Genomic DNA, 18,920 nt, shown 5'->3' on the forward strand with positions numbered 1-18,920 from the left:
CACCACACAGATAAACCAGGTGGGACATGCACCAGACAGAAAAACGAGGTGAGACAGACACACAGATAAACCAGGTGGGACAGGCAACACAGATAAACCAGCTGAGGTAGTAGGGACAGACACCACACAGGTAAACCAGGTGAGATAGTCACCAAAAAGATAAACCAGGTGAAGTACTTGGGACAGACACCACACAGATAAACCAGGTGACACAGACACCAGACAGATAAGCCTGGTGAAATAGTTGCGACAGGAACCACACAGATAAACCAGGTGAGACAGGCATCACGCAGGTAAACCAGCTGGTACAGGCACCATACAGATAAACCAGCCTGTACAGGCACCACACAGATAAACCAGCTGGGACAGGCAGCACTGATTTAAACCAGGTAAAGTAGTTGGGATAGACACCGCACAGATAAACCAGGTGAGATAGGCACCACACAGGTAAAGCAGCTGAGACAGGCACCACACAGATAAACCAGGTGAGACAGGCACCACACAGATAAACCAGATGAGATAGACATGACACAGATAAACCAGGAGAAGTGGCTCGGACAGGCACCACACAGAAAAATGAGGTGAAGTCGTTGGGACAAGGACGACACAGAAAAACCAGGTGAGATAAGCACCCCACAGGTTAACCAGCTGGTACAGGCACCACACAGATAAACCAGATGCGATAGGCACCACACAGATAAACCAGGTGAAGTAGTTGCGACAGGCACCACACAGATAAACCAGGTGAGACAGGCACCGTACAGATAAACCAGGAGGGACAGACACCACACAGATAAACCAGGTGAAGTAATTGGGACAGACGACACACAGATAAACCAGGTGGGACAGGCACCGCAAAGATAAACCAGGTGAAGTAGCTGGGACAGACACCACACAGATAAACCAGGTGACACAGACACAGCACAGATAAACCAGGTGCAGTAGCTGGGACAGGCACCACATGGATAAACCAGATAGGCAGGTACCACACAGATAAACCAGGTGAGACAGGCCCCACACAGATGAACCAGGTGAGACAGGCACCAGACAGATAAACCAGTTGCGACAGACACCACACAGATAAACCAGATGAGACAGGCAACACAAAGATAAACCAGGTGAAGAAGTTGTGAGAGACACCACACAGATAAACCAGGTGACACAGGCACCACACAGATAAACCAGGTGAAATAGTTGGGACAGATACCACACAGACAAACCAGGTGAGACAGGCACCACACAGATAAACCAGGTGAGACAGGCACCACGCAGGTGAACCAGCTGGTACAGGCACCACACAGATAAACCAGCTGGGACAGGCAGCACTCAGATAAACCAGGTAAAGTAGTTGGGACATACACCACACAGATAAACCAGGTGAAATAGGTACCGCACAGATAAAGCAGGTGAGACAGGCACCACACAGATAAACCAGGTCAGAGAGACATGACACAGATAAACCAGGAGAAGTTGCTCGGACAGGCACCACACAGTTAAAGCAGGTGAAGTAGTTGGGACAAGCACGACACAGATAAACCAGGTGAGATAAGCACCCCACAGATAAACCAGGTGAGACTGGCACCATGCAGGTTAACCAGCTGGTACAGGCACCACACAGATAAACCAGGTGAGACAGGCACCACACAGATAAACCAGGTGAAGTAGTTGCGACAGGCACCACACAGATAAAACAGGTGAGACACGCAACATACAAATAAAGCAGGTGGGACAGATACCACACAGATAAACCAGGTGAGGCAGGCACCACACAAGTAAACCAGGTGAGACTAACACCACAGAGAGAAACCAGGTGAAGTAGTTGGGACAGACACCAAACAGATAAACCAGGTGATAGAGGCACCACACAGATAAACCAGGTGAGACAGGCACCAAACAGATAAACCAGGTGAAGTAGTTGCGACAGGAACCACACAGATAAACCAGGTGATGTAGTTGCGACAGGCACCACAGGCAACATACAGATAAACCATGTGGGACAGACACCACACAGATAAACCCGGTGAGACAGGCACCACACAGATAAAACAGCTGAGACAGGCACCACACAGATAAACCAGATGAGGCAGGCACCACACAGATAAAACAGGTGAGACACGCAACATACAGATAAACCAGGTGGGACAGACACCACACAGATAAACCAGGTGAGGCAGGCACCACACAGGTAAACCAGGTGAGACTAACACCACAGAGAGAAACCAGGTGAAGTAGTTGGGACAGACACCAAACAGATAAACCAGGTGATAGAGGCACCACACAGATGAACCAGGTGAGACAGGCACCAAACAGATAAACCAGGTGAAGTAGTTGCGACAGGTACCACACAGATAAACCAGGTGAGACAGGCACCACACAGATAAACCAGGTGAAGTAGTTGCGACAGGAACCACAGGCAACATACAGATAAACCATGTGGGACAGACACCACACAGATAAACCAGGTGAGACAGGCACCACACAGATAAACCAGGTGAGACAGGCACCACACAGATAAACCAGATGAGGCAGGCACCACACAGATAAAACAGGTGAGACACGCAACATACAGATAAACCAGGTGGGACAGACACCACACAGATAAACCAGGTGAGGCAGGCACCACACAGGTAAACCAGGTGAGACTAACACCACAGAGAGAAACCAGGTGAAGTAGTTGGGACAGACACCAAACAGATAAACCAGGTGATAGAGGCACCACACAGATAAACCAGGTGAGACAGGCACCACACAGATAAACCAGGTGAAGTAGTTGCGACAGGCACCACACAGATAAAACAGGTGAGACACGCAACATACAGATAAACCATGTGGGACAGACACCACACAGATAAACCAGGTGAGGCAGGCACCACACAGGTAAACCAGGTGAGACTAACACCACAGAGAGAAACCAGGTGAAGTAGTTGGGACAGACTCCAAACAGATAAACCAGGTGATAGAGGCACCACACAGATAAACCAGGTGAGGCAGGCACCAATCAGATAAACCAGGTGAAGTAGTTGGTACAGACACCACACACATAAACCAGGTGAAATAGTTGGGACAGATACCACACAGATAATCCAGGTGAGACAGGCACCACACTGTAAACCAGGTGAGACAAACACCACACAGATAAACCAGGTGAAGTAGTTGTGACTGACACCACACAGATAAACCAGGTGACAGAGGCACCACACAGATAAACCAGGTGAGACAGGCAACACACAGATAAACCAGGTGAGGCAGGCACCACACAGATAAACCAGGTAAAGTAGCTGGGACAGTCACCACACGGATAAACCAGGTGAGACAGTCACCACAGTGATAAACCCGGTGAGACAAACACCACACAGATAAACCAGGTGAGATAGACACCACACAGATCAAGCAGGTGAGTCAGGCACCACACAGATAAACCAGGTGGGACATGCACCAGACAGAAAAACGAGGTGAGACAGACACACAGGTAAACCAGGTGGGACAGGCAACACAGATAAACCAGCTGAGGTAGTAGGGACAGACACCACACAGGTAAACCAGGTGAGATAGTCACCAAAAAGATAAACCAGGTGAAGTAGTTGGGACAGACACCACACAGATAAACCAGGTGACACAGACACCAGACAGATAAGCCAGGTGAAGTAGTTGCGACAGGAACCACACAGATAAACCAGGTGAGACAGGCACCACACAGATAAACCAGGTGAGATAGACACCACACAGATCAAGCAGGTGAGTCAGGCACCACACAGATAAACCAGGTGGGACATGCACCAGACAGAAAAACGAGGTGAGACAGACACACAGGTAAACCAGGTGGGACAGGCAACACAGATAAACCAGCTGAGGTAGTAGGGACAGACACCACACAGGTAAACCAGGTGAGATAGTCACCAAAAAGATAAACCAGGTGAAGTAGTTGGGACAGACACCACACAGATAAACCAGGTGACACAGACACCAGACAGATAAGCCAGGTGAAGTAGTTGCGACAGGAACCACACAGATAAACCAGGTGAGACAGGCACCACACAGATAAACCAGGTGATGTAGTTGCGACAGGCACCACAGGCAACATACAGATAAACCATGTGGGACAGACACCACACAGATAAACCAGGTGAGACAGGCACCACACAGATAAACCAGGTGAGACAGGTACCACACAGATAAACCAGATGAGGCAGGCACCACACAGATAAAACAGGTGAGACACGCAGCATACAGATAAACCAGGTGGGACAGACACCACACAGATAAACCAGGTGAGGCAGGCACCAATCAGATAAACCAGGTGAAGTAGTTGGTACAGACACCACACACATAAACCAGGTGAAATAGTTGGGACAGATACCACACAGATAATCCAGGTGAGACAGGCACCACACTGTAAACCAGGTGAGACAAACACCACACAGATAAACCAGGTGAAGTAGTTGTGACTGACACCACACAGATAAACCAGGTGACAGAGGCACCACACAGATAAACCAGGTGAGACAGGCAACACACAGATAAACCAGGTGAGGCAGGCACCACACAGATAAACCAGGTAAAGTAGCTGGGACAGTCACCACACGGATAAACCAGGTGAGACAGTCACCACAGTGATAAACCCGGTGAGACAAACACCACACAGATAAACCAAGTGAGATAGACACCACACAGATCAAGCAGGTGAGTCAGGCACCACACAGATAAACCAGGTGGGACATGCACCAGACAGAAAAACGAGGTGAGACAGACACACAGGTAAACCAGGTGGGACAGGCAACACAGATAAACCAGCTGAGGTAGTAGGGACAGACACCACACAGGTAAACCAGGTGAGATAGTCACCAAAATTATAAACCAGGTGAAGTAGTTGGGACAGACACCACACAGATAAACCAGGTGACACAGACACCAGACAGATAAGCCAGGTGAAGTAGTTGCGACAGGAACCACACAGATAAACCAGGTGAGACAGGCACCACACAGATAAACCAGGTGAGATAGACACCACACAGATCAAGCAGGTGAGTCAGGCACCACACAGATAAACCAGGTGGGACATGCACCAGACAGAAAAACGAGGTGAGACAGACACACAGGTAAACCAGGTGGGACAGGCAACACAGATAAACCAGCTGAGGTAGTAGGGACAGACACCACACAGGTAAACCAGGTGAGATAGTCACCAAAAAGATAAACCAGGTGAAGTAGTTGGGACAGACACCACACAGATAAACCAGGTGACACAGACACCAGACAGATAAGCCAGGTGAAGTAGTTGCGACAGGAACCACACAGATAAACCAGGTGAGACAGGCACCACACAGATAAACCAGGTGATGTAGTTGCGACAGGCACCACAGGCAACATACAGATAAACCATGTGGGACAGACACCACACAGATAAACCAGGTGAGACAGGCACCACACAGATAAACCAGGTGAGACAGGTACCACACAGATAAACCAGATGAGGCAGGCACCACACAGATAAAACAGGTGAGACACGCAGCATACAGATAAACCAGGTGGGACAGACACCACACAGATAAACCAGGTGAGACTAACAACACAGAGAGAAACCAGGTGAAGTAGTTGGGACAGACACCAAACAGATAAACCAGGTGAAGTAGTTGCGACAGGTACCACACAGATAAACCAGGTGAGACAGGCACCACACAGATAAACCAGGTGATGTAGTTGTGACAGGCACCACAGGCAACATACAGATAAACCATGTGGGACAGACACCACACAGATAAACCAGGTGAGACAGGCACCCCACAGATAAACCAGATGAGGCAGGCACCACACAGTTAAAACAGGTGAGACACACAACATACAGATAAACCAGGTGGGACAGACACCACACAGATAAACCAGGTGAGGCAAGCATCACACAGGTAAACCAGGTGAGACTAACACCACAGAGAGAAACCAGGTGAAGTAGTTGGGACAGACACCAAACAGATAAACCAGGTGATAGAGGCACCACACAGATAAACCAGGTGAGACAGGCACCACACAGATAAACCAGGTGAAGTAGTTGCGACAGGCACCACACAGATAAAGCAGGTGAGACACGCAACATACAGATAAACCATGTGGGACAGACACCACACAGATAAACCAGGTGAGGCAGGCACCACACAGGTAAACCAGGTGAGACTAACACCACAGAGAGAAAGCAGGTGAAGTAGTTGGGACAGACTCCAAACAGATAAACCAGGTGATAGAGGCACCACACAGATAAACCAGGTGAGGCAGGCACCAATCAGATAAACCAGGTGAAGTAGTTGGTACAGACACCACACACATAAACCAGGTGAAATAGTTGGGACAGATACCACACAGATAATCCAGGTGAGACAGGCACCACACTGTAAACCAGGTGAGACAAACACCACACAGATAAACCAGGTGAAGTAGTTGTGACTGACACCACACAGATAAACCAGGTGACAGAGGCACCACACAGATAAACCAGGTGAGACAGGCAACACACAGATAAACCAGGTGAGGCAGGCACCACACAGATAAACCAGGTAAAGTAGTTGGGACAGTCACCACACGGATAAATCAGGTGAGACAGTCACCACACTGATAAACCAGGTGAGACAAACACCACACAGATAAACCAGGTGAGATAGACACCACACAGATCAAGCAGGTGAGTCAGGCACCACACAGATAAACCAGGTGGGACATGCACCAGACAGAAAAACGAGGTGAGACAGACACACAAATAAACCAGGTGGGACAGGCAACACAGATAAACCAGCTGAGGTAGTAGGGACAGACACCACACAGGTAAACCAGGTGAGATAGTCACCACAAAGATAAACCAGGTGAAGTAGTTGGGACAGACACCACACAGATAAACCAGGTGACACAGACACCAGACAGATAAGCCAGCTGAAGTAGTTGGGACAGATACTACACAGATAAACCAGGTGAGACAAACAACACACAGATAAACCAGGTGAGACAGGCATCACGCAGGTAAACCAGCTGGTACAGGCACCATACAGATAAACCAGCCTGTACAGGCACCACACAGATAAACCAGCTGGGACAGGCAGCACTGATTTAAACCAGGTAAAGTAGTTGGGATAGACACCGCACAGATAAACCAGGTGAGATAGGCACCACACAGGTAAAGCAGCTGAGACAGGCACCACACGATAAACCAGGTGAGATAGACATGACACAGATAAACCAGGAGAAGTGGCTCGGACAGGCACCACACAGAAAAATGAGGTGAAGTCGTTGGGACAAGGACGACACAGAAAAACCAGGTGAGATAAGCACCCCACAGGTTAACCAGCTGGTACAGGCACCACACAGATAAACCAGATGCGATAGGCACCACACAGATAAACCAGGTGAAGTAGTTGCGACAGGCACCACACAGATAAACCAGGTGAGACAGGCACCGTACAGATAAACCAGGAGGGACAGACACCACACAGATAAACCAGGTGAAGTAATTGGGACAGACGACACACAGATAAACCAGGTGGGACAGGCACCGCAAAGATAAACCAGGTGAAGTAACTGGGACAGACACCACACAGATAAACCAGGTGACACAGACACAGCACAGATAAACCAGGTGCAGTAGCTGGGACAGGCACCACATGGATAAACCAGATAGGCAGGTACCACACAGATAAACCAGGTGAGACAGGCCCCACACAGATGAACCAGGTGAGACAGGCACCAGACAGATAAACCAGTTGCGACAGACACCACACAGATAAACCAGATGAGACAGGCAACACAAAGATAAACCAGGTGAAGAAGTTGTGAGAGACACCACACAGATAAACCAGGTGACACAGGCACCACACAGATAAACCAGGTGAAATAGTTGGGACAGATACCACACAGACAAACCAGGTGAGACAGGCACCACACAGATAAGCCAGGTGAGACAGGCACCACGCAGGTGAACCAGCTGGTACAGGCACCACACAGATAAACCAGCTGGGACAGGCAGCACTCAGATAAACCAGGTAAAGTAGTTGGGACATACACCACACAGATAAACCAGGTGAAATAGGTACCGCACAGATAAAGCAGGTGAGACAGGCACCACACAGATAAACCAGGTCAGAGAGACATGACACAGATAAACCAGGAGAAGTTGCTCGGACAGGCACCACACAGTTAAAGCAGGTGAAGTAGTTCGGACAAGCACGACACAGATAAACCAGGTGAGATAAGCACCTCACAGATAAACCAGGTGAGACTGGCACCATGCAGGTTAACCAGCTGGTACAGGCACCACACAGATAAACCAGGTGAAGTAGTTGCGACAGGCAACACACAGATAAACCAGGTGAGACAGGCACCACACAGATAAACCAGGTGAAGTAGTTGCGACAGGCACCACACAGATAAAACAGGTGAGACACGCAACATACAGATAAAGCAGGTGGGACAGATACCACACAGATAAACCAGGTGAGGCAGGCACCACACAAGTAAACCAGGTGAGACTAACACCACAGAGAGAAACCAGGTGAAGTAGTTGGGACAGACACCAAACAGATAAACCAGGTGATAGAGGCACCACACAGATAAACCAGGTGAGACAGGCACCAAACAGATAAACCAGGTGAAGTAGTTGCGACAGGAACCACACAGATAAACCAGGTGATGTAGTTGCGACAGGCACCACAGGCAACATACAGATAAACCATGTGGGACAGACACCACACAGATAAACCCGGTGAGACAGGCACCACACAGATAAAACAGCTGAGACAGGCACCACACAGATAAACCAGATGAGGCAGGCACCACACAGATAAAACAGGTGAGACACGCAACATACAGATAAACCAGGTGGGACAGACAACACACAGATAAACCAGGTGAGGCAGGCACCACACAGGTAAACCAGGTGAGACTAACACCACAGAGAGAAACCAGGTGAAGTAGTTGGGACAGACACCAAACAGATAAACCAGGTGATAGAGGCACCACACAGATAAACCAGGTGAGACAGGCACCAAACAGATAAACCAGGTGAAGTAGTTGCGACAGGTACCACACAGATAAACCAGGTGAGACAGGCACCACACAGATAAACCAGGTGAAGTAGTTGCGACAGGAACCACAGGCAACATACAGATAAACCATGTGGGACAGACACCACACAGATAAACCAGGTGAGACAGGCACCACACAGATAAACCAGGTGAGACAGGCACCACACAGATAAACCAGATGAGGCAGGCACCACACAGATAAAACAGGTGAGACACGCAACATACAGATAAACCAGGTGGGACAGACACCACACAGATAAACCAGGTGAGGCAGGCACCACACAGGTAAACCAGGTGATACTAACACCACAGAGAGAAACCAGGTGAACTAGTTGGGACAGACACCAAACAGATAAACCAGGTGATAGAGACACCACACAGATAAACCAGGTGAGACAGGCACCAAACAGATAAACCAGGTGAAGTAGTTGCGACAGGTACCACACAGATAAACCAGGTGAGACAGGCACCACACAGATAAACCAGGTGATGTAGTTGTGACAGGCACCACAGGCAACATACAGATAAACCATGTGGGACAGACACCACACAGATAAACCAGGTGAGACAGGCACCCCACAGATAAACCAGATGAGGCAGGCACCACACAGATAAAACAGGTGAGACACACAACATACAGATAAACCAGGTGGGACAGACACCACACAGATAAACCAGGTGAGGCAAGCATCACACAGGTAAACCAGGTGAGACTAACACCACAGAGAGAAACCAGGTGAAGTAGTTGGGACAGACACCAAACAGATAAACCAGGTGATAGAGGCACCACACAGATAAACCAGGTGAGACAGGCACCACACAGATAAACCAGGTGAAGTAGTTGCGACAGGCACCACACAGATAAAACAGGTGAGACACGCAACATACAGATAAACCATGTGGGACAGACACCACACAGATAAACCAGGTGAAATAGTTGGGACAGATACCACACAGATAATCCAGGTGAGACAGGCACCACACTGTAAACCAGGTGAGACAAACACCACACAGATAAACCAGGTGAAGTAGTTGTGACTGACACCACACAGATAAACCAGGTGACAGAGGCACCACACAGATAAACCAGGTGAGACAGGCAACACACAGATAAACCAGGTGAGGCAGGCACCACACAGATAAACCAGGTAAAGTAGTTGGGACAGTCACCACACGGATAAACCAGGTGAGACAGTCACCACAGTGATAAACCCGGTGAGACAAACACCACACAGATAAACCAGGTGAGATAGACACCACACAGATCAAGCAGGTGAGTCAGGCACCACACAGATAAACCAGGTGGGACATGCACCAGACAGAAAAACGAGGTGAGACAGACACACAGATAAACCAAATGGGACAGGCAACACAGATAAACCAGCTGAGGAAGTAGGGACAGACACCACACAGGTAAACCAGGTGAGATAGTCACCAAAAAGATAAACCAGGTGAAGTAGTTGGGACAGACACCACACAGATAAACCAGGTGACACAGACACCAGAGAGATAAGCCAGGTGAAGTAGTTGCGACAGGAACCACACAGATAAACCAGGTGAGACAGGCACCACACAGATAAACCAGGTGATGTAGTTGCGACAGGCACCACAGGCAACATACAGATAAACCATGTGGGACAGAAACCACACAGATAAACCAGGTGAGACAGGCACCACACAGATAAACCAGGTGAGACAGGCACCGCACAGATAAACCAGATGAGGCAGGCACCACACAGATAAAACAGGTGAGACTAACAACACAGAGAGAAACCAGGTGAAGTAGTTGGGACAGACACCAAACAGATAAACCAGGTGAAGTAGTTGCGACAGGTACCACACAGATAAACCAGGTGAGACAGGCACCACACAGATAAACCAGGTGATGTAGTTGTGACAGGCACCACAGGCAACATACAGATAAACCATGTGGGACAGACACCACACAGATAAACCAGGTGAGACAGGCACCCCACAGATAAACCAGATGAGGCAGGCACCACACAGTTAAAACAGGTGAGACACGCAACATACAGATAAACCATGTGGGACAGACACCACACAGATAAACCAGGTGAGGCAGGCACCACACAGGTAACCCAGGTGAGACTAACACCACAGAGAGAAAGCAGGTGAAGTAGTTGGGACAGACTCCAAACAGATAAACCAGGTGATAGAGGCACCACACAGATAAACCAGGTGAGGCAGGCACCAATCAGATAAACCAGGTGAAGTAGTTGGTACAGACACCACACACATAAACCAGGTGAAATAGTTGGGACAGATACCACACAGATAATCCAGGTGAGACAGGCCCCACACTGTAAACCAGGTGAGACAAACACCACACAGATAAACCAGGTGAAGTAGTTGTGACTGACACCACACAGATAAACCAGGTGACAGAGGCACCACACAGATAAACCAGGTGAGACAGGCAACACACAGATAAACCAGGTGAGGCAGGCACCACACAGATAAACTAGGTAAAGTAGTTGGGACAGTCACCACACGGATAAACCAGGTGAGACAGTCACCACACTGATAAACCAGGTGAGACAAACACCACACAGATAAACCAGGTGAGATAGACACCACACAGATCAAGCAGGTGAGTCAGGCACCACACAGATAAACCAGGTGGGACATGCACCAGACAGAAAAACGAGGTGAGACAGACACACAGATAAACCAGGTGGGACAGGCAACACAGATAAACCAGCTGAGGTAGTAGGGACAGACACCACACAGGTAAACCAGGTGAGATAGTCACCACAAAGATAAACCAGGTGAAGTAGTTGGGACAGACACCACACAGATAAACCAGGTGACACAGACACCAGACAGATAAGCCAGCTGAAGTAGTTGGGACAGATACTACACAGATAAACCAGGTGAGACAAACAACACACAGATAAACCAGGTGAGACAGGCATCACGCAGGTAAACCAGCTGGTACAGGCACCATACAGATAAACCAGCCTGTACAGGCACCACACAGATAAACCAGCTGGGACAGGCAGCACTGATTTAAACCAGGTAAAGTAGTTGGGATAGACACCGCACAGATAAACCAGGTGAGATAGGCACCACACAGGTAAAGCAGCTGAGACAGGCACCACACAGATAAACCAGGTGAGACAGGCACCACACAGATAAACCAGATGAGATAGACATGACACAGATAAACCAGTAGAAGTGGCTCGGACAGGCACCACACAGAAAAATGAGGTGAAGTCGTTGGGACAAGGACGACACAGAAAAACCAGGTGAGATAAGCACCCCACAGGTTAACCAGCTGGTACAGGCACCACACAGATAAACCAGATGCGATAGGCACCACACAGATAAACCAGGTGAAGTAGTTGCGACAGGCACCACACAGATAAACCAGGTGAGACAGGCACCCCACAGATAAACCAGGAGGGACAGACACCACACAGATAAACCAGGTGAAGTAATTGGGACAGACGACACACAGATAAACCAGGTGGGACAGGCACCGCAAAGATAAACCAGGTGAAGTAGCTGGGACAGGCACCAGACAGATAAACCAGTTGCGACAGACACCACACAGATAAACCAGATGAGACAGGCAACACAAAGATAAACCAGGTGAAGAAGTTGTGAGAGACACCACACAGATAAACCAGGTGACACAGGCACCACACAGATAAACCAGGTGAAATAGTTGGGACAGATACCACACAGACAAACCAGGTGAGGCAGGCACCACACAGATAAACCAGGTGAGACAGGCACCACGCAGGTGAACCAGCTGGTACAGGCACCACACAGAGAAACCAGCTGGGACAGGCAGCACTCAGATAAACCAGGTAAAGTAGTTGGGACATACACCACACAGATAAACCAGGTGAAATAGGTACCGCACAGATAAAGCAGGTGAGACAGGCACCACACAGATAAACCAGGTCAGAGAGACGTGACACAGATAAACCAGGAGAAGTTGCTCGGACAGGCACCACACAGTTAAAGCAGGTGAAGTAGTTGGGACAAGCACGACACAGATAAACCAGGTGAGATAAGCACCCCACAGATAAACCAGGTGAGACTGGCACCATGCAGGTTAACCAGCTGGTACAGGCACCACACAGATAAACCAGGTGAAGTAGTTGCGACAGGCAACACACAGATAAACCAGGTGAGACAGGCACCACACAGTTAAACCAGGTGAAGTAGTTGCGACAGGCACCACACAGATAAAACAGGTGAGACACGCAACATACAGATAAAGCAGGTGGGACAGATACCACACAGATAAACCAGGTGAGGCAGGCACCACACAAGTAAACCAGGTGAGACTAACACCACAGAGAGAAACCAGGTGAAGTAGTTGGGACAGACACCAAACAGATAAACCAGATGATAGAGGCACCACACAGATAAACCAGGTGAGACAGGCACCAAACAGATAAACCAGGTGAAGTAGTTGCGACAGACACCACACAGATAAACCAGGTGAGACAGGCACCACACAGATAAACCAGGTGATGTAGTTGCGACAGGCACCACAGGCAACATACTGATAAACCATGTGGGACAGACACCACACAGATAAAGCAGGTGAGACAGGCACCACACAGATAAACCAGGTGAGACAGGCACCACACAGATAAACCAGATGAGGCAGGCACCACACAGATAAAACAGGTGAGACACGCAACATACAGATAAACCAGGTGGGACAGACACCACACAGATAAACCAGGTGAGGCAGGCACCACACAGGTATGCCAGGTGAGACTAACACCACAGAGAGAAACCAGGTGAAGTAGTTGGGACAGACACCAAACAGATAAACCAGGTGATAGAGGCACCACACAGATAAACCAGGTGAGACAGGCACCAAACAGATAAATCAGGTGAAGTAGTTGCGACAGGTGCCACACAGATAATCCAGGTGAGACAGGCACCACACAGATAAACCAGGTGATGTAGTTGCGACAGGCACCACAGACAACATACAGATAAACCATGTGGGACAGACACCACACAGATAAACCAGGTGAGACAGGCACCACACAGATAAACCAGATGAGGCAGGCACCACACAGATAAAACAGGTGAGACACGCAACATACAGATAAACCAGGTGGGACAGACACCACACAGATAAACCAGGTGAGGCAAGCATCACACAGGTAAAGCAGGTGAGACTAACACCACAGAGAGAAACCAGGTGAAGTAGTTGGGACAGACACCAAACAGATAAACCAGGTGAGAGAGGCACCACACAGATAAACAAGGTGAGACAGGCACCACACAGATAAACCAGGTGAAGTAGTTGCGACAGGCACCACACAGATAAAACAGGTGAGACACGCAACATACAGATAAACCATGTGGGACAGACACCACACAGATAAACCAGGTGAGGCAGGCACCACACAGGTAAACCAGGTGAGACTAACACCACAGAGAGAAACCAGGTGAAGTAGTTGGGTCAGACTCCAAACAGATAAACCAGGTGATAGAGGCACCACACAGATAAACCAGGTGAGACAGGCACCAATCAGATAAACCAGGTGAAGTACTTGGTACAGACACCACACACATAAACCAGGTGAAATAGTTGGGACAGATACCACACAGATAATCCAGGTGAGACAGGCACCACACTGTAAACCAGGTGAGACAAACACCACACAGATAAACCAGGTGAAGTAGTTGTGACTGACACCACACAGATAAACAAGGTGACAGAGGCACCACACAGATAAACCAGGTGAGACAGGCAACACACAGATAAACCAGGTGAGATAGACACCACACAGATCAAGCAGGTGAGTCAGGCACCACACAGATAAACCAGGTGGGACATGCACCACACAGAAAAACGAGGTGAGACAGACACACAGATAAACCAGGCGGGTTAGGCAACACAGATAAACCAGCTAAAGTAGTAGGGACAGACACCACACAGGTAAACCAGGTGAGATAGTCACCACAAAGATAAACCAGGTGAAGTAGTTGGGACGGACACCACACAGATAAACCAGGTGACACAGACACCAGACAGGTAAACCAGCTGAAGTAGTTGGGACAGATACTACACAGATAAACCAGGTGAGACAAACAACACACAGATAAACGAGGTGAGACAGGCATCACGCAGGTAAACCAGCTGGTAAAGGCACCATCCAGATAAACCAGCTGGGACAGGCAGCACTCAGGTAAACCAGGTAAAGTATTTGTGATAAACACCACACCGATAAACCAGGTGAGATAGGCACCACACAGATAAACCAGCTGAGACAGGCACCACACAGATAAACCAGGTGAGACAGGCACCACACAGATAAACCAGGTGAGACAGGCACCACACAGATAAACCAGATGAGATAGACATGACACAGATAAACCAGGAGAAGTGGTTCGGACAGGCACCACACAGAAAAATGAGGTGAAGTCGTTGGGACAAGCACGACACAGAAAAACCAGGTGAGATAAGCACCCCACAGATAAACCAGGTGAGACAGGCACCACACAGGTTAACCAGCTGGTACAGGCACCACACAGATAAACCAGATGCTATAGGCACCACACAGATAACCAGCTGAGACAGGCACCACACAGATAAACCAGGTGAGACAGGCAACACACGGATAAACCAGGTGAGACAGGCACCACACAGATAAACCAGGTGAAGTAGTTGGGACAGACACCACACAGATAAACCAGGTGAAGTAGTTGTAACAGACGCCACACAGATAAAACTGATGGGACAGGTAACACACAGATAAATCAGGTGCAGTAGCTGGGACAGGCACCACAATGATACACCAGTTGAGACAGACACCACATGGATAAACCAGATGGGGCAGACACCACACAGATAAACCAGGTGAAGTAGTTGCGACAGGCACCACACAGATAAACCAGGTGGGTGCAGGCAACACACAGATAAACCAGGTGGGACAGGCAACACTCACATAAACTAGGTGAAGTAGTTGAGACAGACACCACACAGATAAACCAGGTGACACAGACACCACACAGATAAACCAGGTGAGACAGACGCCTCACAGATAAACCAGGTGACACAGACACCACACAGATAAACCAGGTGAAGTAGTTGGGACAGACACCACACAGATAAACCAGGTGGGGAAGGAACCACACAGATAAACCAGGTGAGACAGGCACCACACAGATCAAGCAGGTGAGGCAGGCACCACACAGATGAACCAGGTAAAGTAGTTGGGACAGTCACCACACGGATAAACCAGGTGAAACAGGCACCGTACAGATAAACCAGATGAAGTACTTCGGACAGACAACACACAGTCAAAGCAGGTGAGACAGGCACAGCACAGATAAATCAGGTGGGACAGGCACCACACAGAAAAACCAGGTTAGACAGACACCACAAAGATAAAGAAGGTGAAGTAGTTGGGACAGACAGCACACAGATAATCCAGGTGAGACAGTCACCACACTGATAAACCAGGTGAGACAAACACCACACAGATAAACCAGGTGAGATAGACACCACACAGATCAAGCAGGTGAGTCAGGCACCACACAGATAAACCAGGTGGGACATGCACCACACAGAAAAACGAGGTGAGACAGACACACAGATAAACCACGTGGGACAGGCAACACAGATAAACCAGCTGAGGTAGTAGGGACAGACACCACACAGGTAAACCAGGTGAGATAGTCACCACAAAGATAAACCAGGTGAAGTAGTTGGGACGGACACCACACAGATAAACCAGGTGACACAGACACCAGACAGATAAGCCAGCTGAAGTAGTTGGGACAGATACTACACAGATAAACCAGGTGAGACAAACAACACACAGATAAACCAGGTGAGACAGGCATCACGCAGGTAAACCAGCTGGTACAGGCACCATACAGATAAACCAGCCTGTACAGGTACCACACAGATAAACCAGCTGGGACAGGCAGCACTCAGGTAAACCAGATAAAGTAGTTGGGATAGACACCGCACAGATAAACCAGGTGAGATAGGCACCACACAGGTAAAGCAGCTGAGACAGGCACCACACAGATAAACCAGGTGAGACAGGCACCACAGAGATAATCCAGATGAGATAGACATGACACAGATAAACCAGGAGAAGTGGCTCGGACAGGCATCACACAGAAAAATGAGGTGAAGTCGTTGGGACAAGGACGACACAGAAAAACCAGGTGAGATAAGCACCCCACAGGTTAACCAGCTGGTACAGGCACCACACAGATAAACCAGATGCGATAGGCACCACACAGATAAACCAGGTGAAGTAGTTGCGACAGGCACCACATAGATAAACCAGGTGAGACAGGCACCATACAGATAAACCAGGAGGGACAGACACCACACAGATAAACCAGGTGAAGTAGTTGGGACAGACGCCACACAGATAAACCAGATGGGACAGGTAACACACAGATAAACCAGGTGCAGTAGCTGGGACAGGCACCACAATGATAAACCAGTTGAGACATACACCACATGGATAAACCAGATGGGGCAGACACCACACAGATAAACCAGGTGAAGTAGTTGTGACAGGCACCACACAGATAAACCAGGTGGGTGCAGACAAACACACAGATAAACCAGGTGGGACAGGCAACACTCAGATAAACCAGGTGAAGTAGTTGAGACAGACACCACACAGATAAACCAGGTGACACAGACACCACACAGATAAACCAGGTGAGACAGATGCCACACAGATAAACCAGGTGACACAGACACCACACAGATAAACCAGGTGAAGTAGTTGGGACAGACACCACACAGATAAACCAGGTGAAGTAGTTGTGACAGGCACCACACAGATAAACCAGGTGGGTGCAGACAAACACACAGATAAACCAGGTGGGACAGGCAACACTCAGATAAACCAGGTGAAGTAGTTGAGACAGACACCACACAGATAAACCAGGTGACACAGACACCACACAGATAAACCAGGTGAGACAGATGCCACACAGATAAACCAGGTGACACAGACACCACACAGATAAACCAGGTGAAGTAGTTGGGACAGACACCACACAGATAAACCAGGTGGGGAAGGAACCACACAGATAAACCAGGTGAGACAGGCACCACACAGATCAAGCAGGTGAGGCAGGCACCACACAGATAAACCAGGTAAAGTAGTTGGGACAGTCACCACACGGATAAACCAGTTGGAACAGGCACCACACAGATAAACCAGGTGAAATAGTTGCGACAGACACCACACAGATAAACCAGATTGGACATGCACCACACAGAAAAACAAGGTGAGAGAAACACGACACAGATAAACCAGGTGAGACAGGCACCACGCAGGCGAACCAGCTGGTACAGGCACCGCACAGATAAACCAGCTGGGACAGGCAGCACTCAGATAAACCAGGTGAAATAGGTACCGCACAGATAAAGCAGGTGAGACAGGCACCACACAGATTAACCAGGTCAGAGAGACATGACACAGATAAAGCAGGAGAAGTTGCTCGGACAGGCACCACACAGATAAAGCAGGTGAAGTAGTTGGGACAAGCACGACACAGATAAACCAGGTGAGATAAGCACCCCACAGATAAACCAGGTGAGACTGGCACCATGCAGGTTAACCAGCTGGTACAGGCATCACACAGATAAACCAGGTGAGACAGGCACCACACAGATAAACCAGGTGAAGTAGTTGTGACAGGCACCACACAGATAAACCAGGTGAGACAGGCACCAAACAGATAAACCAGGTGAAGTAGTTGCGACAGGCACCACACAGATAAACCAGGTGAGACAGGCACCACACAGATAAACCAGGTGAGACAGGCACCACACAGATAAACCAGGTGAAGCAGTTGCGACAGGCACCACAGGCA

This window comes from Mobula birostris, chromosome 5 (assembly GCF_030028105.1).
Source record: "Mobula birostris isolate sMobBir1 chromosome 5, sMobBir1.hap1, whole genome shotgun sequence".
Classification (NCBI taxonomy): domain Eukaryota; kingdom Metazoa; phylum Chordata; class Chondrichthyes; order Myliobatiformes; family Myliobatidae; genus Mobula; species Mobula birostris.